At 37.6% G+C, this 22,562-nt stretch overlaps 1 protein-coding gene and 1 pseudogene across 5 annotated transcripts in view; both read right to left on the bottom strand.

Annotated features, from left to right (window-relative positions):
• TMEM117 (transmembrane protein 117) overlaps positions 1 to 22,562 on the bottom strand; it is a 515,768-nt gene that overhangs the window by 104,342 nt on the left and 388,864 nt on the right. The window lies entirely within an intron of this gene.
• Positions 2 to 2,488, bottom strand: LOC104653465 (bifunctional coenzyme A synthase pseudogene; annotated as a pseudogene).

Here is a 22,562-nt window from a genome sequence, read left to right as displayed (position 1 = left end):
CTCAGTGTTGGCCAAATACCAGCTTGCTGGGTAGGCCTCCTGTGTCCACCAGGTGCTTCTGCAGGAGGGCCCAGGCTTTCTCCACCTGGTGCTGGGTGATATGCGGCTTCCACAAGGTGCAGAGCACCACGTGGCTCTGTTCCACAAGCTGCTGCCCACTCTTCTGGTTCTGCGGCCGGCTTTGAGCCTCAGCCTCGCTCAGGCCATCCCTCTCCACAATGCGTTTTACAGCCTCAGTCTTAGGGATGACAACAGTCCACACTTCATGGACCAGGTTCTGCCAGCTGGCTTCAAGCAGCATGACAGCATCAATCAGGCACACATGCTTACCCTCAGTCATAGCCGGATCCATCTCCTCCCTGGCCAGCTTTGTGATAATTGGCCACATAATGTCTGTGAGGATCTTCAGCTGCTTCTTGTTCCCAAACACCCGGCTGCCTAGGATCTTCCTGTTGATGATACCATTTTTATGGAGAGTATCTCTTCCAAAGGCCTCCACCACAGGCTGGTAGGCAGGGCCACCTGGGCATAGGCCCAATGACCCAGGTGGTCACTGTCAATGATAAACACCCTCAGGCCTTTCAGCCACTGAGTTATTAAGCTCTTCCCAGAGCCACTGATGCCAGTCAGCCCAACCACATAGAGACGCAGGGGGAGCTCTGGCCTCTCATATGAAGGCCGAAGCAGGTTTCCCAGCATTTGCTGACGGAAGTTGGAGGAGCTGACTTTGTCCTCTTCATTCTCCATCTGTCTTAGGTCCTTCAACAGCTGGGCCTGGTACAGGCAAGCTCCTCCAGATCATTCTCTAGGCAGAAGCGGTTGATGGCCATCCCCCCGTGATAGGTCTCCTTGCTGACCACCAGGAACTCCAGGAAGGGGTCAAAGCCAGCGGGCCCATAGGGGTCCAGCAGGGGGACAACATCGAAAGTCAAGGAGGGCTTGACATCCACCAGGAACTCACTCAGATGTTCCATGCGTTCTGTATAAGGTTGGAGCAGCTCAGGGAGCAACTTGCTCTTCAACAGATCTTGGTCTGCTATTCCCACCACAAGCTGCTCCTGGGCCAGGACACACGCGACACTGAGCAACACCTTGTGGGCATCGCGCAGGTGGTCAAACGTGTCACCCACAGTGCCACAATAGTAGCCATGCACTGGCTGCTTTGGAGTCCTGGACATGGGGAAAGCTGGCCTGATCGTGGAGGGTAAGGGGACATCCAGGGGCTCCATGCACACTTCTCCTGTCCCATAATCAGGGTATAGCAGCACTGAGGCCAGTCGCGGACAACAGCTGTAACAGCTGGTGGCATAACGCACTAGCTGCTGCTTGCCCAGGTGGTACTGGCTTCCGTCTAGGGTCTGGAAGTCTGTCAACATGACTTCTGGCGGGGGCAGGCGAGATTCTGGACTGATGTGGACAGGGGAGGGAGAAAGGTGCTGTTGGTTCAGCCATTGGTCAGTAGGATTTTGACGTCCAGGTGCCTGTGGACGTCGGCGCCAGGACAGAGGGGTGTGATGAAATCGAGAACCTCAAACGTGGCCTGCATGGGGGTGGACTGGGGCTGAGCCAGGCCCTCCAGGCTCATGCCCGGCCGCAGGTGTACACAGAGTGTGTCACTCACCAGCCGGGCCGCCGAGGTCAGGATGGGGGCCAGCGGCGTCGTCAGCACCAGGAGGCCAGACCATGAAGAAAGCCATTCTGCCCAGGCCTGCGGACAGTCAGGGAGATGGGGCGACGGTGAGTGAGGGGCCTGCAGCTGAGGGAGAGGTCTGCAAGGGGCCTTGGACCCCAGAGAAGGGGACCCAGAGCAGGTTTCAATGCTGATCGAGAGGAGCCGGAGGAAGGGACAGGGCCTGGCAGACGGTGCCTCCGCGCTGTGCTCTAAACCTTGTTGTCCTCATTTCTCAGATGGGTGGTGACTTCGCTGAACTGAGGCGAAATCCTGGGAGACAGGAACTGGACTGGAAGCCTTGTCACAGGGCTGGGGATCCAAAAATCCTGGGCCCTCTTGCTAAGCTGCACGAGGGTGCTCATGGAATTGAAGAGGGAGGCTAAAGGGGGCTGCTCAAGCTCACGTCGGCCCCCTAACTCACTGAAACCTCCGTCCTTTGGCTCCACGTGCACCACCACGGAGGCTGCCCTGGCTGCAACCCGGAAAACTAATGCAGCTTTAGAAGTTTAGGATACTTGGGGCCGGGCGCGGTGGCTCAAGCCTGTAATCCCAGCACTTTGGGAGGCCGAGGCGGGTGGATCACGAGGTCGAGAGATCGAGACCATCCTGGTCAACATGGTGAAACCCCGTCTCTACTAAAGGTGCAAAAAATTAGCTGGGCATGGTGGTGTGTGCCTGTAATCCCAGCTACTTAGGAGGCTGAGGCAGGAGAATTGCCTGAGCCCAGGAGGCGGAGGTTGCGGTGAGCCGAGATCGTGCCATTGCACTCCAGCCTGGATAACAAGAGCGAAACTCCGTCTCAAAAAAAAAAAAAAAAAAAAAAAGTTTAGGATACTTGGAATCCTAAAATGACTGTTCATTGAAAACACTTCCTAGGCAGATACAGAAAAGAAATGTTTAGCTCTTGACATCTACGATAATTAAGATCAACCAAAAACGATTACCTATACAAACTGGAAAATAAGCCTCGGCTTAAGAAAAAACATGTATTCACAGGAAAACGCTCATTGAATTAGAAAACAAAAATTAGCATTGAAAGAAAATCCTATCCATCTACTTGTCTTCAAATGCATAAATAATTGTCAAGGAAGGCAGTATCTACCTCTTTCCCCAAAATTTAACAAGAAAAAATAATGCCTTCAAAACCTATCCAGGCATATTAAAATGCTACCTAGTATCTAAATGCAATTTCTCTTAAATAAATTTAACCACCACAGGCCTAGAAGATTACTAGTCAGGATCTATTCCCAAAACAAACAAAAAACCTCTTCATGTATTTAAAAAGAACTTCTCAAAGAAAGAAAAGGGTCTGGCTAATAGACATAGCTCATACGAATTATTTTTAAAATTGAACATTTGTTTACTTATTTGCTTTAGATTGATAAGTAAAGATTGTATATATTTATGGAATATGACATACCTTGATATATGTATACAATATAGAATGGCTTTATCAAGCTATTTGACATATGCATGATCTCTCAGCCTTATTTTTTGTGGTACTTAACCTACTCTCTTAGAAATTTTCAAGTATGCAACATATTGTTATTAACTATAGATACTATGATATACAATAGATTCATTAAACTGACATAAGAACAGAAAACGGAACACCACATATTCTCACTCATAAGTGGGTGTTGAACAATGAGAACACACAAACACAGGAAGGGGAACATCACACATTGGGGGCTGGGGGTGGGAGGCTAGGGGAGGATTACCACGAGGTAGGGGGATTGTGGAGGGATAACCTTAGGAGAAATTCCTAATGTAAAATGATGGGGTGATCCCTTGGAGGAGAAGAGGCATTCTGGCTTTTGGTGATTTCAGACTTTTTGTGCTGGTTCCTTCCCATCTTCGTGGATTTATATCTTTGGTCTCTGAAGTTGGGGTGGATTTATATCTTTGGTCTTTGAAGTTTGTATCTTTTGGATGGGGTTTCCGAGTGGGTGTCCTTTCTGTTGATGTTGAAGCTACTTCTTTCTGTTTATTAGTTTTTCTTTAAACAGTCCGGCCCCTCTGCTGCAAGTCTGCTGGAGTTTGCTAGAGGTCCATTTCAGATTCTGCTTGCCTGGGAATCACCCACAGGAGCTGCAGAACAGCAAAGATTGCTGCCTGTTCCTTTCTCTGGTAACTTCATCCCAAAAGGGTACCTGCCAGATGTCAGCCAGAGCTCTCCTGTATGATGTATCTCCCAGGCAGGATACACTGGTGGGTCAGAGAGCCACTTGAGGAGGCAGCCTGTCCCTTAATGGAGCTCAAGCACTGCTCTGGGGGCTCCGTTGCTCCCTTCAGGGCTGCTGGGTAGGGACGTTTAAGTCTGCTGAAGCCCTATTTTTAATTTTTTTGAGGAACCTCCATAATGTTTTCCAAAATGGTCGTACCAATGTACAGACCACCAACAGTGCACAGTTTTGCTTTTTTCCACATTCTCACCAATACTTCTTGTCTTTCACCTTTTTTTATTGTAGCCACTCTGATGAGTGTTATCTTTTTGATGTGCTGTTGGATTTGGTTAGCTGGTATTTCATTGAAGAGTTGTGCATCTGTGTTTGTCAGGGATATTGGTCTGTAGCTTTCTTTTTTTTGTTATGTCCTTTCCTAGTTTTGGTAGTAAGGCGATACTGGCTTCATAAAATGATAATATTTATCTCATAGTTCCAGCCAGAGCAATCAGACAAGAGAAAGCAATAGAGGGCATCCAAATCAGAAAAGAAGAAGTAAAACTGTCTCTCTCTGCTAATGATATGACTGTGTGCATGGAAAACCCTAAAGATGCATCCAAAAAGCTCCTAGAACTGATAAATGAATTCAGCAAAGTTTCAGAATACAAAATTCATGTACACAAATCAATAGCTCTGCTATACACCAAGAGCAACCAAGCTGAGAATCAAATCAAGAACTGAACCCCTTTTACAATAGCTGCAAGTAAATACATAAGTAATACTTGGGAATATATCTAACCAAGGAGGTGAAAAACTGCTACAAGGAAAACGATAAAACGTGACTGAAAAAAAAACTATTAACAACCTCTTTTTGTGTAAGGAGACATTATACTTTGAGAGGTTAAATAGTCTGTTTAAGATTACAAAGTTATTAAATATGGATGAGGAAGGGAGATGAGGTAGAGAGAAACACAGAGACATTATTTAAAGATAAAAATAGAAAAACAAAACTAAAAAAATAAATAAGAAGAATTGCAAAATGTAGTATGGAAGAGGCAGTAGAGGGTAGTAATATAAGACAGTAAATTTCCCATTATGAATTCTTCATCATTTACAATTACTGTGTGAAATTCATAAATTTTAAATTAAAGTAATAGTATACTTTAGGATTTTAAAACAAGAGGAATCAATTACAGGAATAGTTTTCAGTAGTCACTCAGGAGTGGGGGTTGTACTGTTTTGCTTTTAAGTTTATGTCTTTGGGGGTTACTTGAATTTTTATTTTTGTTTTTATCATTTCCATGTATTACTTTTAGAGTCATAAAATTATCACATAGCTAACCCCAAAGCAATCCTATTTTGAATGTCAGACAATAAAAAAGAAAACTTGCCATTGATATCAGAATCAAGTATAACAGAGATGAACCCCTTAAATGTAATGTTCAGTGAAAAAAAATCTATATCTATTTAATCTATCTATCTATCTATCTATATAATTTACATAAAATTCAGAAATGGGTAATCAGACTATATTATTTAGGGATGTATATAAGGTTGGTAAAACTAAAGGAAACCAAGTAACTGATTATTACCAAGCACAAATTATGGCCATCTTAGGGGAGGAAGGAACTGTGATCTGGAAGGGAAACAGAAGTTGTTTTTGGGGTCCCTATAGTTGTCTATTTTTTTTACCTGAGTGGTGAGTACTTGACACCTATTAAAAAAGGAAAACTGTGGGCCAATTTCAATATAAAATGTTGCTCATACTTATTAGATTTCAAGAATATTAAAATTTAAAACACAAAGATATACCTGCATACATCTACTAGTTTGCCAATGTGAGAGTTGTTAATATACCTATATTAAACATATATACATATAGTTTATAGTATACATATGTATATGGAACAAATATGTTTATAATATACTCATATATAATAAACTCATATTTGTGTAACATTTTATAATTTTAAAAAAGGACTTCATTTATCCCTGAAAAAAAAGACATCATCGGTCAGGTACTGCAGCTCACACCTATAATCCCAGCACTTTGGGAGGCTAAGATGGGTGGATCACATGAGGCCAGGAGTTCAAGACCAGCCTGGACAATGTGGTGAAACTCATCTCTACTAAAAATACAAAAAGATAAAAATTAGCTGGGTGTGGTGGTATATGTCTGTAGTCCTAGCTACTCGAGAGGCTGAGGCAGGAGAATAAGTTGAACACAGGAGGCGGAGGTTGCAGTGAGCTAAGATTGTGTGCCATTGCACTCCAACATGGGTGACAGAGCAAGACTCTTTCTCAAAAAAAAAAAAAAAAGCCATGATCAAGTAGAACATTTTTCCAGACAAAGAATCTATAAGAAAGAAAAATTACAGAACCGTAACCCTTACAAAAATTATTAAAAATTAAAAATAGAACTACCATAGGATCAAGGGATCCCACTACTGGGTATATATCCAAGAGAAATGAAATCAGTATGTTAAAAAGCTACCTGCACTCCCATATTCAATGCAAGGAAAACTATGGGCCAATTTCATATTGCCCATATGTTGTTTCTATGTCTCAGCTATTATTCATAATAGCCGAGACATAAAAACAACCTAGGTATCCACTGATGAATAATGGATAAGAAAATCATGGAATACATAATGTCCTCCAGGTTCATCCATGCTGTCATAAACCACAGGATTTCCTTCTCTCTTTTTTTCCTTTTTAAAATTATACTTTAAGTTCTGGGGCACATGTGCAGAATGTGCAGGTTTGTTACATAGGTACATACGTGCCATCGTGGTTTGCTACATCCATTAACCCGTCATCTACATTAGATTTTTCTCCTAATGCTATCCCTCCCCTAACCCTCCACCCCACAACAGGCCATGGTGTGTGATGTTCCCCTCATTGTGTCTATGTGTTCTAATTGTTCAACTCCCATTTATGAGTGAGAACATGTGGTGTTTCGTTTTCTGTTCTTCGGTTAGTTTGCTGAGAATGATGGTTTCCAGCTTCATTCATGGGCCTAAAAAGGACATGAACTCATCTATTTTTTTAAGGCTGGATGGTATTCCATGATATATATGTGCCACATTTTCTTTATCTGTTAAATAAAGTAAGCCAGACACAGAGGGACAAATGCTACATGATACCAATTATATGATGAATCTAAAATTGTAAAACAGAAGCAGAGAATAGAATGGTTGCTAGGAACCTGTACAGAGAAAGGAAGGTCAAATGATACACATTTTGGTTATATAAGAGATGTAAGTCCCAGAGATCAACTGGACAGCATAGTGTCTACAATGAACACTATTGTGTTGTACACTTACGATTTTGCTAACAAAGTAAGTCTTTTTTTTGGAGGGGGGATAGAGTCTTGCTCTTGGCCCCCCAGGCTGGAGAGCAATGGCACGATCTCAGCTCACTGCAACCTCTGCCTCCCAGGTTCAAAGGATTCTCCTGCCTTAGCCTCCTGAGTAGCTCGGATTACAAGTGCCTGCCACCATGCTGGGCTAATTGTTGTATTTTTAGTAGAGACAGCGTTCACCATGTTGGCCAGGCTGGTCTCAAACTCCTGACCTCAGGTGATCTGCCCACCTTGGTCTCCCAAAGCACTGGGATTACAGAAGTGAGCCACTGTGCCAACCAGAAAGTAAGTCTTATGTTAATTATTCTTATCACACAAATAATAATAAAGAAATTGGGAGCAAACTTTTAGAGATGATAAGCAGGATCAGACATAGATTGTGGTGATGGTTTCACAGTGTATACTTATTTCCAAATTCATTCGGTTGTATATCTTAAATATGTACAACTTTTTGTATATCAATCATACCTTAACTATTTTTAAATAATCAGTTTTATTTCTTATAAACTAGCAATGAACAATCTAAAAATGCAATTAAGAAAAATATTTCATTTATGATAGCATCAAAAAGAACTAAATATTTAAGAATAAATTTAACATAAGCCAAGGCCCATGCACTAAAAATTACAAAACATAGTTGAAAAATCAAAGAAGACACAAATAAACAGAAATGTATCTTATATTCATGTTTTGAAAGATTTGACACTGTTAAGATGGAAATATTCTTCAGATTGACATCCATATTCAATGCAATCCCTACCCAAATCCCAGCTGCTTTATTAGCAGAAATTGACAAGCTAATCCTAAAATTTATATGGAAATGCAAGGGAACCCTGGCATAAAGAAAGTTATGTAGATCGACAAAACAGAATTGAGAATCCAAAAAGCAACCCATATATATACATCCATGGTCGATTGATTTCTGACAAGGCTGCCAACACTATACAATGGGGAAAAGAACAATCTTTATAACAAATGGTGTTGGGACAACTGAATAATCACATGCAAAATAATGAAGTTGGATACTATCCTATACCATATGTAATAACTCAAAATGAATCCACAACCTAAATATAAGAGCTAAAACTATAAAACTCATAGAAGTTACAGGAACAAATCTTTGTCAACTCGAATTCGACAACCATTCCTTAAATGAGATACCTGAAGTCCAACCAAAGAAAACATAGATAAATTGAACTTCATCAAAATTAAAAATATATGTATTTCAAAGGACACCAAAAGAATGTGAAAATGCAGGCCACAAAATAGGAAAAAACATTTGCAAATCACTTATCAGATATGTGACTTGTACACAGAATACATAAAGAACTCTTACAACTCAACCATAAAAAGACAAATAACCCAATTTAAAAATGGGTAAATATGTTGAATAGACATTTCTCCAGGAAAGATAAAAAAATGGCCAGTAAGCATGTAAAAATATGCTCAATATAGTAATTAGGAAAATGCAGATCAAACCCAGAATGAGACAGCAGTTCAAATCAAGTAGGATGGTCACAATAAAAGTGACAATAATAAATGTTTAATAGGATACAGAACAATTAGAACCATCATTCATTGCTGGTAGGATTACAAAATGCTATAGCTAGTTTGGTAAGCAGTTTGGTAGTTTTTCAAAATGTTAGATGTTACTATATTGCCCAGGAGTTTTTCAAAATGTTATAGATTTAACATATTATTTAACAATTTCACTTCTAGCTATACACCCAAGAGAAATAAAAACATATCTCCATAGAAAAAGTACATGAATGTTCATAGCAGTATTATTGCTAATAGCCCTAAAGTAGAAACAGCCCAAATATCTATCAAGTGATGAATGAGCAAATAAAATGTGTTTTTTTCCATACAATGGAATATTACTTGTGAATAAATGATAAATGCTCAATAATGGACAAACTTTGAAAGCATTATGTTAAGTGAAAGACTAGCTAAAAAATACTACATAGTGTATTATTCTATTTATTGAAACATCCAGAATAGGTAAATAAATAAAGACAGAACACAGACTGGTGTTTTCCAGGGCCTGGGGAAGGGGAGAATGGGAAGGAACTGGTTAATGGGTAGGGGATTGTCTTTTGGAGTGATGAAAATGTTTCAGAATCAGATAGAGATGGTGGTTGTACAATATTATGAAAGCCCTAAATGTTACCAATTGTTTACTTTAAAATGGTTAATTTTATGTTATGTCAATTTCTCCTCAATAAAAATATGAAGGCTGGAAAAAAGAAACTATATCCTAGATGCGTTCACTTGTCTCCATCTTCACTATTCACATTCTAGTCAAAGCTCTGCCCTCTCTCCCCGAAACCACTGACATTGCCTTCTAACTATTACTGCTTTTAGTTTTGCCTCTCTATGATACATGCTCCACAGAGCAGCCAAAAATGACTTTTAAACTTAAACTAGATCAAATCACTCACTTCTAATAGTGTGTTATTGCACTTAGAATGAAATCCAAACACCCTACCTTAGCCCTACTACATGATCTACACACCTTGCTCCCCTCTCCAAGATCGTCTGGTACCATTTTTACTCTGGCTATTCCTTTTCTCTTGATCATACCAACTTTCTGCTGTGCAGCCTTTGGATTAGGGCAGGGGTCCCCAAACTTTTTACACAGGGGGCCAGTTTACTGTCCCTCAGACCGCTGGAGGCCCGGACTATGCAAGGTGTGACACCCTTCACAGCCAGCACTGCTGCCTCTACTGTCCCAGACAACGGTATCCAGTGTCACAGGCCCAGCACCGCCTCCAGTGCTGTATACAGGGATGGTGGTGATCAGCCTGTGACACTGTGTACACAGCGTCCTGGACATCTGCAGCAGCGGTGGGCCTCTTCTGTGGTGCATGTTTCCCCTATTATAAGACACCTCCTAAAAATAAGACAGCCCCCATCTTTTGGGGGTAAAATTAATATAAGACAGCGTCTTATAATAGGGGAAACACGGTGTGTAGTAATGTTGGGGGAGACTTTTGGGCAAAGGGAGGTTATAGGGGCCATTATGTTGTACATTTGGGGGAGTATGGGGGCCACTGTACTGTGTAGTAATGGTTATAGTGCTTTGCCTTTCTTCCTACTTCTGCTGTTATCTCACACTGCTTCCGGTGATGTGGGGGCCGCAGCCGCAGACCAGATGTCCGTCATATGACGTGCTTCCGGAGCCGTGACACGTGCGTCCCACGTCACCGGAAGTAGTACTATACGTGAGCGACACACGCTTTGTGGCACCGCCACATCCAATACTCACTGACCACCAATGAAAGAGGTGCCCCTTCCTGAAGTGCGGTGGGGCCGGATAAATGGTCTCAGGGGGCCGCATGCGGCCCGCGGGCCGTAGTTTGGGGACCCCTGGATTAGGGCCTCTTTCCTTTGCTGGCTTCTCATCATATAGTGCTCCATTTAAACTTCAGAGAAGAGTTCTCTGAACTCCAAAAGCTGCCACCTAAGCACTCTTTTTTTTTTTTTTTTTTTTTAATCATCGTATTTTACTTCTTGACAAGCATCTCCAAAGCTGATATTTTCTTTGGCTTCTGATCATTTCTTTATCATCTACTATCCCCAGAGCACATATTTTGAAATCCTACTGCTAGGTTTCTAGTCTCAGCTCTGTCACTTTTGGGACAAATTATATTTTCTGTACATAATACATACAGTTGTTGTGGAGCTTAGATGTGATCATTTTTATAGAATGCCTAAAACTTTAATAAATGCTAAAAAGCTGTAGTATATGCTAGTTACAATTATTTTCAATTTTAGTGATAATCCATATAAATGATGACACGGTATTATTTTCATATATTCAAACCACATCTTTATATTTTTTTTCTTTTTCTGTTGGTTTTATGTTATCTAGAAAAAGCATCTGTTTTTTTCAGATTTCTATGGTTCTGTGAGCAGTTTCATCCTTCGGACATACATACACTATCTAAATAATAAAAGTTGGTCGTGATGTCCTTTACTTCCCTTGCAGCAGTTAGGTGGGACATCTCTGCTTTCCTTATCCCTTCGCTAACAGCTTCCCACCAACATCCCTCTTATCTGAGGGATCTGTGAGTAGCCTTCCCCATTCTACACATCCTTTCACAGATACCCACCTCACAGAAACACTGGCTTCAGTGTCCTGAGAGCCACAGTTAAGGTAACAAATATGGAGGGACCAGCATAGCTGGTGGGTGATTCTGAAGGTACAAAACCACATTTGTGCTTGGTGAGGGAAAAGTGAATGTCTTAGGGTGAAGCTTCAGTAATAGTTATAAAATCAAGGAAGTGAGAGGGCACACTGAGAAATGGATTTTGAATTTTCAGCTAGTGGGAGATATTCTAGGTAGACAACAAAGATAAAAAAAAAAAAGATCAAATAAATAGACAAAAGAAAAACAAACTTGTCAGGAAAAAAAAGGTTATCTCCCAAATACCCATTAACTTACAGTTTTATCAGATTCAGTGCATCTTTTGTATATGTAGATAGTCAATGCTATTTGTAGATAAACTGAGAACTCTAAAGTCTTTAGAATACCATGAAACCAACATAGCAACATTTTAGAGCATAAAATAGGGATTCTAATTGAGTAGAACTGTTGTAAAACATTACACAATTCTTTTGCTCTGAAAATATTAATATGATCCTTCAGGATATAAATGCACCTTCACTGAAAGAAATTTTGAACTAAAAGTATTCTTGATTATTTTGTCTTAGCAGGTAAAGAGATATGTATATTTTATATTTATGCTTTCCATGCACAGTGGTGTGTTTTTCCATTATCTTATGAGAAGCATAATGACAAATAATTCTGAAGAATGTACAGCATTATTATGGCAGGTCAATCAAATGGCTAATTATCTCCAGGAACAGTCCTCTTCTTTAAGTGGCATTATTTTGCTTTAAAGGTGATTAAAATAATAAATGAAGAAGTGATTTCATTTTTAAAAACAATTCTGTAAGGAACCAGATTATCCAGTCTATCATTGATGGGCATTTGGATTGGTTCCAAGTCTTTGCTATTGTGAATAGTGCTGCAATAAACATATGTGTGCATGTGTCTTTACAGTGAAATGATTTATAATCCTTTAGGTATATGCCCAGTAATGGGATTGCTCAGTCAAATGGTATTTCTGGTTCTAGATCCTGAGGACTCGCCACACTGTCTTCCACAAGGGTTGAACTAATTCATACTCCCACCAACAGTGTAAAAGTGTGTCTATTTCTACATATCCTCTCTAGCATCTATTGTTTCCTGCCTTTTTAATGATCACCATTCTAACTGGCATGAGATGGTATCTCATTGTGGTTTTTATTTGCATTTCTTTAATGACCAGTGATAATGAGCTTTTTTCCATGTTTGTTGACCAGATTAAGGAAACACAGAGAAGCAGATTTCTGAGAACACTTTAGGTTATAAGTAAAAGCAACAGAATTTATTTCACCATATTATTAACTTTTCAAACTGAAAATGTTATTTCAAACACCAGCCTATTTAAAGTGTTAACTTATAAATGTCATTGCCTGTCTGTGACAGGCCTTATAGAACATAGATGGAAGAAAAGTCACAGCTTTATAAAAAGCACAATTTCAATAAAGAATTATTGCATAAAAATAAAGCAGAGATTAAAACAAACTCTGATCGTGCGAATTTTTCTCACTTAGTTTCCATTCTTAAAGTAGCTGCTTCATTTTAGTAAGATAGCAATATTAAAAATGAACCTCATGCAATGAAAATCATGGTAGATCACATTAATTTAACTACTGTAGAACTATATGACAGCAAATCACATGGAACTTTCACTCTGGTGGCTACCGTAGTATGAAGGTCTTTGTATCTAATGATTACTTTTATACTTCCGACAAGATAACCTCCTTCATTTCTATCAAGCACGTGGGTTTGTGGAAGCAGCACTAATGAACAGATTTCTCTGTTTTACTGATTCTACCAGAGTGACCAAAGGATCCTTGGTCAACTTTTAACTCTCTGCTTCAGTTTTCTACTTTCTGCCAAAGGAAAATAGTTTTCCTTCTATATTTATATTATACAGTTTCCTAAAAATAAACAAATAATGTATGAGTATAGTATATACTACACACTGGAATTCACACATGTATATACACACTGCATAGTATGTGTGTACAAACTGAAAAATTTGTGGTACTATCAAAGTTTGAGCCTGTTGACTATAGTCAGCATAACCTTTTAAAAGGCAGTACTTATTTTGCATAAAATATTCAGGAAAGGCTCTAGAGAAGCTGGTTCATTCCTACATTAATCCTTACTGGTATTTCTTTTATAAAAACCCCACATAGATTTCCTTTTAATAGCAAAAACATTCGCTGTTTACATTCCATTTCATTAAACAAGGCAATTCTCCAACTTTGAACAAAGGTCATTAACTTGTAACTCATACCCAAATCAATAGAAAATTACAATGAGATGAATCTTTCAGGGTGTAAAGGAAAAACTAGAACTTCATTCAGAAGGGGTCCTGACTTGCTTTAATTGAATTCACTCCAATGTTTTGCTACAAACGCCATTCAAAAGGCTGCATATGTGAAGGTTTCTCAGAGACTCCTACTTCTCAGTTTAGCCCTAAACTGGGAAAATTACTGTGGTTTCCTTATAGGTGAAATGTCATAACAGCAACAGCAGGATTACTCAACACCATCATACCTTCCATCTATTATTTAAATTGGACTGTTTCCTAATGCTTTATTTTGTAATATGACTTCTCTGCATAGCAATACTATTGATAAGAATCTGCGGCATCAAGTTGTTTTTGTTTTTGTTTTTAATATAAACCTTGATATCAAGGCAGTACCAAAACAGATCAAATCCTCAACAATATCAAAAAGTTTTTCATGTATTGTGCAAAAAATTCCAGACTATTGATCTCATAAATACCAAAATTTCAGAATTTTTTTTTTGCAATTTCCACATTATAGTTTGATACTTTAAATCAGATAGCATGTGAGAAGATTAGGTTTTCAGTTAGAGTCCTGTTTTAAGCTTACCTCTACTATTTACTAATTAAGTGATAATAAGCAAGTTATTTACCCTTTTAGAGCCTTAGCTTCTTCATCTGAGACAGTGATAAACCATCCCCCTTTAGTTATTTACTGAGTTAATCAGGCAAAATGCCTGTAAGATTGCTCCATAAGTGATTTTTGTTTTATAGACATTATTGATTTAAAAATATATATATATATTTTAAGATGGACCAAACATCTATATTAATATAACTTGTATACACTCACAATTTTAAAATATGTTTTAAAAATCTAAGACATAATTAGATAATGTCCTGTAAAAGACACAGTTATCAATTAATAGAGATTCTTGTAGAGGAAGCATGCTATATAAAGTTCAATGTGCCACTCACAATTACAAGATAGAATTTTTGTGGGTTTTTTTGAGACAGAGTCTTGCTCTGTCACAAGGCTGGAGTGCAGTGGCCCAATCTCGGCTCACTACAAACTCTGCCTCCTGGGTTCAAGTGATTCTTCTGCCTCAGCCTCCCGAGTAGCTGGGACCACAAGCATGTGCCACCATGCCCAGCTATATTTTGTATTTTTAGTAGAGACAGGGTTTCACCATGTTGACCAGGATAGTCTCGATCTCTTGACCTCATGATCCGTCCGCCTCGGCCTCCCAAAGTGCTGGGATTATATGCATGAGCCACCGCGCCTGGCCCAAGCTAGAGTATTTTAAAAGAAGTTTGTTAAAAAAAAATTGTCTCTCTTTTTACTTGTGGAGTCTGATTAAGATACTTAAATCTCAAGATTTATGCCCATCTGCCTCTCCTCTGGCTGCCAGGATCTATGATTTGCACATGGTTTCCCACTGTGAAACTAGTGGGGGTGGGAAGGGGTGGAGGATGGTTATAAACAAGACAAAACAAAACTAATCTCTATCTGTAAACAGATATTTGCTTTCCGTTCTAAATTCATGTAACCTGAAGTACATGTTGGCATGGCAAAAGATAACCAAAATAATTGACTTTAAAACAATTTCATGACTGTAGAGCAATTTTTTCTTATATTACCAAATAATAACTACTGTATGTTTTTATTTGTTTTTGTATTAACCGTAGAGGTTAATAATAGATGATATTATCAATGGATTAAAAATAGAGGATATTAGAAAATTAAAATGCCTAGAAAATAAAAAGTTCTTTACTAGTAAGTACTTTTCTAAGTATGAATTATAGCATCCTTTAGGTACAATTTCATTTGAAATTACACAGCCTCTCATCACGAAAGGAGCCTCTGTACTTGTGCACCTAATGGCCGAGGCAGCATATGAGGAAAGGTTTAGACTCCACTTAGCCAGAGGGCAAGTCAAAAAATCACAAGTGAATCTGTAAGACACAATCTCTTTACCATAATAATTACCACTGTAAATGCAGTGGTAACTCAAATTGCTCAAGCACCCGCTTTCTTGCCTTTCTCTAACCTGCAGATATCTGTAGGAATAATGGCCTTAGTGGCCAAGGCAGATCTGGACAGAAGAGCCGAGTGTCATGGAAAGACTCTACTGCTACTAACAGTCTCTATGTTGGCCTGGGAGCTGTAGGGAAAATGTCCACAGTCAATACTGACCAGTGAAACTAATCAACAGAACCTAGTCAAAGGAAGTTTCAACATGGTGTTCTAAATGTTCTCAGATATCATATAAATTATTAAAAATTTTCGTGGTGGTTCTTTAAACAAGAAACTATTGGTTCTTAACTAAAATTTGTAACATAAATTGATGTCCTTCATTCTTCAACTCATCAAATAGCAGTAGTACCAAATGTGGGTCAGGTTACAAACAATTTTATAATGAATTATTTTTGCTTTTTTAAAATACATGTTTCAAATGCTTTCTCTGTAATTCAAATACATAATTTTAATTCAAAAAGGGTAATTTTATTTTTAAGACGGCCACTGTTATTATTTAACCATTATAACAATAAGGGTGCATGGAAATATTCAGATAAAGTGCCTATTTCAGTGAATGCCATGATTTACTATTCCTTGTGGAACATATTTAATTGCCTACTAAACGTAGAGCACCTAAGGTTGGAGAAGTCTTGTGTAACTTTTACTGACAATCATCCTAATGACCATCACCATTCCCAAATATCAATTTAACATAACTCCTTGAAAGAAGTCCATATCTTAATGAATTTCCTGGAAAGTCTTAATATAGGAAGAAAAGTAGTTGTGCAGTGGAATTATAAAGACTGACAAACTTCACTTTGAATCCTGACTCAGTCCCTTTAGTAAGCTTCATAATAATCTAATAATCATATTAAACATGTTTTTGAACCATCCGAGATTCAGTTTCCTCATCTTAAAACTGGGATTATAATAACCACATCACAGAGGATGGTGAAGAGTATGTGAGATAATTTAGTTCACACAGCACATTGTAGGGACTCATAGGTTGCTATGTAGTTAGAAAATTTAGGATAATGCTCGCTACCTCAATATCAAGACAGCTCACTCCATTAGAGGAGCTGCTCTACCTCCTATGCAGTTGAGTAAGAAGCAGTGACTTGGGAAATGTTAAAGGGATAACAGAACACTAATATGAAAAGTGAAGTACATTTTTGTACTTTACTCAAATGTTTTGTATACAAAGGCAGAAATACAACACAAGCCACAAATCAATAAAATCAATTTAAAATTATGAATTTGATATTTTTAATTTTTTTCTTAATAAATCCTTGACATCTGTGGTGACTTTATGCTTACAGCAGATCTCAATTCAGACAAATTTCAAGTGCTCAGTAGCTATATGTAGCTAATGGCTCCTATATTAGAAAATTTACATTAATGAACATCTGGCTGAATTTATTAATATTCATCTCAATGTTTCAGCAGTCTCTGGACACAGCCACAACTACACATTTGCTAATTCTGTAAAGTTTGTATGTGATTCTCAAGGATAACTATCTTCTCCACTGAGATGCCTTAAAAGAAACCCTGACTATTGAATTGTGAAAAGCTTTCCAAAATAAAATGTAATTACAAATGTTTTGAACCAATCTTTAATGTTTTTTCAAAAGAGTTTGAATAAATATAGATTCTTTCTTTTAACAAGGTTGATTTTTCTTCTGTTAAGAGTTTAAATAACAGAAATGTCAAAACACTCTAATCTTTTTTTTTCCTGGTAACGCTTTAATGTTAAAAATATTTCTCTAGAATACACACCATATGTCATAAGGGAAGAAGAAAAAATGTTTGCCATAAGTGAATGAAACTTCATAATCAGTCATATGAGCTACAAGTCTTTTAAACTCTTGAAAGAAATAGAACAGCCATTATTCAATGAGGACATAGCTGCTCATATATTATAGACAGTAATTACCTAAGGTAGGAAGAACTAATGTCAAAATATATAAACACTTTTTAATGCAATAGAATGAATAGGGAAGCTTGTTTATGCTTTGGAAAGAATTGTACTATCTAGAATCAAAAATTATATACAAATGTATTTTGTTCATAAATGCCCATCTAATGCTTGGTAGCTACTGAGTTGAATTCAAAGCTAAACCAAGATAAAGAAATTCCTTAGAAAAAGGTAATTAAGTATAAATATTAATAATCTCCATAAAGGTAATAAATATTAATAATTAATAATCTATTTTAAATATACTGGATTCTTTTTATTCTAAAGAATACTACTGAAATTAACAAAGTTATATCTTAACAGCAATGAGTTCAGAAAGATTATGGCAGAAATAATTCTGGCACAATCCAAAAACATATGTGTATAATATATACTTTATTTAAAAATAGAACCACCATATTTTCTCATATATTTCCTCCTTATTGCATATGACATATTTTTGTTCCAAGAGGAAAATATAAAGTAAGCTGTGTCCCCTGCATAATGTGTTTTATTCAGGGTGTAGCACCAGAGATATGGGTGTTAAGTGGGATCTCGGTTGGAGTAGTTAGTTGATTAGGCTTTAGGATGCTCAAGATAGTGACTTACAATGAAATCTATAAATCAGTTTGCCCTAATACTAGTGAAAATTCTGGTCAGGAGAGAAGGTTTTATGTAGAAGAGAAACTCAAAATCTGATATTAGTAGCAAATATTGTTCCAAGCTACCAGTCCTTTGAAGACACAACCCTAGCAAGTAGTTGAGGACATGACAGGCAAGGTTCTTTCTCTATTGGAGATGGCTAAAAGGCCATTGTATTAAGATCTGGATTCAAGACAGAGCTCCAAGCCTAAAACAGAACAGGAAAGACAAACAGCAAATGGAGTGGACACCTATACAGAGAGTCTGAGTCAACATGTCAAAAGGGTGAGAAGAATCAGCAAATTGAAAGGAGTACGATGCCTAGGGCTCCATTCAAGCACATAATATTGAGCCCGGGGCAGCCGGACTACTTCTAAACCACCATTATGAGGACATTTCTTCCTAGGAGTGTGCAACTTCTCCTCTCTGTCTCTTTCTTCTTTAAGTGATGTGGTCTCCAATGACCTAGCATATATGATATTTGAGGATTCAATGAAGTCACATACATAAAAACATGTAGTATACAGTAGGTATTTCGTAATCCTTTCTTCCTTTATGTGAAGAAGGGTTAACTTGGAGGAACAAAAAAGTCATTTGTCAGGGTCAGCAGGGGCCCCGTCACAGACCAGGAAAAGAGAGGGCACTAAGCATACGACTAGGCTATCCGTGTAAATAATGGCCGAGTTACAAACCCTTTTAGAAAAGACTTAAAACCAAACAAATTATCATTATATACTGAGGCAGGTAAAATCAATAACCTGTAGAAACAATTACACATTTTTTAAAATAATGATGATGCTTTAAGGGTATTGATTTTTTAAAACAAACATTGATTATCCCAAATAATGCTATTCTCAGAAACAGAAATCAAGTAAGATGAAAGTACATGTTATTTTACACATTTTAATTGCATCTGCAAACACTTTTTGGGGTTTGTGACATCATATCAATTCCCATTGCATTATATTACTACTGGCTATATCTGTTGTCATAAAACCCAAGAATGCATAGTAATCTACAACAGTAAAATTCCACATTGTATAAATCTACATCAAAATTCAGATGAAATAGCCATGTATTATTTATAAGAGTAATTTCATCTTGTGAATCTGATCAAATTATAAATAATGAGATAAAACCTGAAATAGAATTTAACTTTATTGAAATATGTGATGGCATATTTCTTCTTTCCTTCATATTTAAAAGGTTAAAATATGACATTTTGGGACCACATTCAATAGTAAGTAGTTTAAGTATAATAATGAGATTCCATGTATCTGACCAACAGGGCTTTAAATACTGTGGGCTGGATGTGACCACAATTAAAAAGAGCAGAAATGCAATTAAAAAAAAAGTAGGAAAAAGTATTGTTCCTTTCAACATACATACATTGTTTTATATGCGAATATATGTAAATATAAAATTTATATATAAATTTAGGGAAACAAATTTATATATATCCTTATTCTGTGTATATGTGTATTGTGTCCATATAGTATGTGTTTATATTTATTTTTAAAGTTTTACAAAAATGCTGACCACAAATTATGTTCCTAACTAGTATTTTTAGTAATGTAACGAGTTATAAATGACTGATATAGATAATTTTATATAAAATCTACTTGAGGACATGAGGAATGGTCTGGAATGGCTTTCTAAGTCAGGTTATTAATAATTTGCTTCACTGTACAATAGTAATCCTATAGTTATTATCAGTGTCCAGTAATGACATTCTCATTCCCAAATATGAGGATTGTTTTCCAAAACATATTTTCCATATCAAAAATTATTTTTTAAATGCTAATAGAAAAATACAGAAAAGGGTATAGCAGAAAATAAATTATCCCTCCAGTAATGCAGTGGTCAATTTTCCTGCCAGTATTTTGTTATTCTTGGTTGTATTTTATTCCTGTATTTTCTCTATAGCTATGCATGTATATGTATGTGCATGTGTCTGTGTTACCAAATTGTGATCCTACCATGTCCAAGTTTATATCCTACTTTTTTTTTATTATTAGACTTTAAATTTTGGGGTACATGTACAGAACATGCAGGTTTGTTACATAGGTATACATGTGCCATGGTGGTTTGCTGCATCCATCACCCCATCATCTATATTAGGTATTTCTCCTAATGCTATCCCTTCCCTATCCCCGTACACCCTGCTAGCCCTTCCCTACCCTCCCACCCCCTGACAGGCACCAGTGTGTGATGTTCCCCTTCCTGTGTCCATGTGTTCTCACTGTTAAACACCCACTTATAAGTGAGAACATGCAGTGTTTGGTTTTCTGTTCCTGTGCTACTTTGCTGAGAATGATGGTTTCCAGCTTTATCCATGTCCCTGCAAAGGACATGAACTCATCCTTTTTATGGCTCCATAGTATTCCATGGTGTGTATATGCCAGGTTTTCTTTATCCAGTCTATCACTGGTGTGCATTTGGGTTGGTTACAAGCCTTTGCTATTGTCAACAGTGCCGCAATAAACATATTTATATTTGTGCATGTGTTTTTATAACAGAATGATTTATAATCCTTTGGGTATATACCCAGTAATGGGATTGCTGGGGCAAATGGTATTTCTGCTTCTAAATTCCTGAGGAATTGTCACACTGTCTTCCACAATGGTTGCACTAGTTTACAGTCCTACCAACAGTGTAAAAGCATTCCTATTTCACCACATCTTCTCCAGCATGTTTCCTGATTTTTTAATAATCGCCATTTTAACTGGTGTGAAATGGTATCACACAGTAGTATAGATTTGCATTTCTTTAATGACCAGATGATGAGCTTTTTTTCATATGTTTGTTAGCTGCAAAAATGTCATCTTTTGAAAAGTATCTGTTCATAGTCTTCACTCACTTTTTGATGTTTTTTTTTTTCCTTGTAAATTTGTTTAAGTTCTTTGTAGATTCTGGATATTAGCCCTTTGTCAGATGGGTAGATTGCAAAAAAACTTTTTCCCATTCTGTTGGTTGCCAGTTCACGCTAATGATAGTTTCCTTTGTTGTGCAGAAGCTCTTACATTTAGTTAGATCCCAGTTCTCTATTTTGGCTTTTGTTGCCATTGCTTTCAGTGTCTTAGTCATAAAGTCCTTGCCCATGCCTAGGTTCTGAATGGTATTGCCTAGGTTTTTTTCTAGGATTTTTATGGATTTAGGTCTTATGTTTAAATCTAATCCATCTGGTGTTAATTTTTGCATAAGGTGTAAAAAAGGGATCCAGTTTCAGCTTTCTGCATATGGCTAGCTAGTTTTCCCAACACCATTTATTAAATAGGGAATCTTTTCCCCATTGCTTGTTTTTGTCAAATTTGTCAAAGATCAGATGGTTGTAGATGTGTGGTGTTATTTCTGAGGCTTCTGTTCTGTTCCATTGGTCTATATCTCTGTTTCTGGTACCAGTACCATGCTGTTTTGATGACTGTAGCCTTGCAGTATTGAAGTCGGGTAGTATGATGCCTCCAGCTTTGTTTTTTGTTGTTGTTGTTGTTTTTTCTCAGGATTGTCTTGGCTATGAGGGCTGTTTCTTGGTTCCATATGAAGTTTAAAATGTTTTTTCCCAATTCTGTGAGGAAAGTCAATGCTAGCTTGATGGGGATAGCATTGAATCTATAAATTACTTTGGGCAGCATGGCCATTTTCATGATATTGATTCTTCCTAACCATGAGCATGAAATGTTTTCCCATCTGTATGTGTCCTCTCTTATTTCATTGAGCAGTGGCTTGTAGTTCTCCTTGAAGACGTCCTTCACATTTCCTTGTTAGTTGTGTTCCTAGTTATTTTATTCTCTTTGTAGCAATTGTGAATGGGAGTTCACTCATAATTTGGCTCTCTGTTGTCTGTTATTTGTGTATAGGCATGCTTGTGATTTTTGCACCTTGATTTTGTCTCCTGAGACTTTGCTGAAGTTGCTTATCAGCTTAAGGAGATTTTGGGATGAGATGATGGGATCTTCTAAATATACAATCATGTCGTCTGCAAATAGAGACATTCTGACTTCCTCCTTTCCTATTTGAATACCCTTTATTTCTTTTTCTTGCCTGATTGCCCTGGCCAGAACTTTCAATACTATATTGAATAGGAGTTGTGAGAGGGCATCCTTGTCTTGTGCCTGTTTTCAAAGGGAATGCTTCCAGTTTTTGCCCATTTAGTATGATATTGTCTGTGGGTTTGTCATAAATAGCTCCTGCTTTTACAATTAGCTTCTTACATCACGGATATTTGTAAGAAAAATTTAATATTATTTGAACACACTATCTTACATAGCTGTGTAATATACCATGATATAAATTTATCTAACTTACTTGGACTTGTTATTAGGCATTTAGTTATT

Source organism: Saimiri boliviensis, chromosome 7 (assembly GCF_048565385.1).
Source record: "Saimiri boliviensis isolate mSaiBol1 chromosome 7, mSaiBol1.pri, whole genome shotgun sequence".
Lineage (NCBI taxonomy): Eukaryota > Metazoa > Chordata > Mammalia > Primates > Cebidae > Saimiri > Saimiri boliviensis.
This window is presented reverse-complemented; position numbering and strand designations above follow the sequence as displayed.